Below are 1,148 nucleotides of genomic sequence, written 5' to 3'. Positions count from 1 at the left end.
CTAACAACAGTACATTGGATGATTATAACTTATGAACAAGTGAAATGTATGATACCAGTGATATATCGGCTGGGAGGGAAGAACTCCAAATATTCTATTATAAGATAGTTCACTACTCATGAAGTGGTGTATTGGCATATGAAAGTGGATTAGAATAGTTTTTAATGGGCAAGCAATTTCAGTGAAAGTTTACAGAGCATATTAATTTTCCATACATCTATTCACATACACTTGGTTTCATGACACAGGCCGCAATTTCTCACAATGTAACAGCTGTCTTCTCACTTCCTCCCCATAGGTACTTCTTCCCTGTGTCCTTCCCTCCCATGCACTTCTGCTCCCTGAGCTGTTTTCCTGTGCATACACAGCCCTTCTATTCTCTCAAGATTGGTCTCTCCAAGGAGTGTATTTGTCTAATGTAAATGTTCAGCTCATATGCCTGCCTGGCTTTTGTTTGGCTGGAAGTCACAGGAGTGGGTTCAATTCCAGGCTTGAAGGGCAGCTAGGGGCCATAGTCCTAGGGGTTCTATCAGGCTTTATCAGACATGCAAACCTGGTCCCTTTCTTTCTTTCTTTTTTTATGATTTTGAGTTTTGTTCCACATTGTTCTCCCACACTATCCAGGATCTCTTACATAGATCCCACTCCGAGTGTTTGATAGTGGTAGCTAGGCACCATCTAGATCTTCTAGTCTCATAGTCATATAGGCTGAGGATTGCATGGTGAACCAGTCCCTTGGAGTAATTGTTTCCATGTGTCTTTGGTTTTCTTCTTTCTTCTTTGCTCTGGAAAGCAATAAATTTCTAAAAAATGAAATATAATTTAGGCTGGGAGAGGAGAAGAAATGAAATCATATAAACCCACTGCCATCAAGTCTATTCCCAATCATAGCTACCCTATTTGAGAGAGTAAAACTGCTCATAAAGTTTCTAAGGCTCTATGTATTTATAGCTGAACTATATGAAGAAGAATGTGCCACCATGATTGGAGGAAGACTCATTAACAACCTGCAATATGCAGATAACACAACCTTGCTTGCTGAAAGTGAAGATGACTTGAAGCACTCACTGATGAAGACTAAAGACTACAGTCTGCAGTATGGATTATATCTCAACATAAAGAAAACAGAAATCCTCACAAATGGACCA

Source organism: Orycteropus afer, unplaced genomic scaffold (genome assembly GCF_000298275.1).
Source record: "Orycteropus afer afer isolate SDZICR_OR568_19922 unplaced genomic scaffold, OryAfe1.0 scaffold00170, whole genome shotgun sequence".
NCBI lineage: Eukaryota > Metazoa > Chordata > Mammalia > Tubulidentata > Orycteropodidae > Orycteropus > Orycteropus afer.
Note: the sequence above shows the minus strand (reverse complement) of the source record.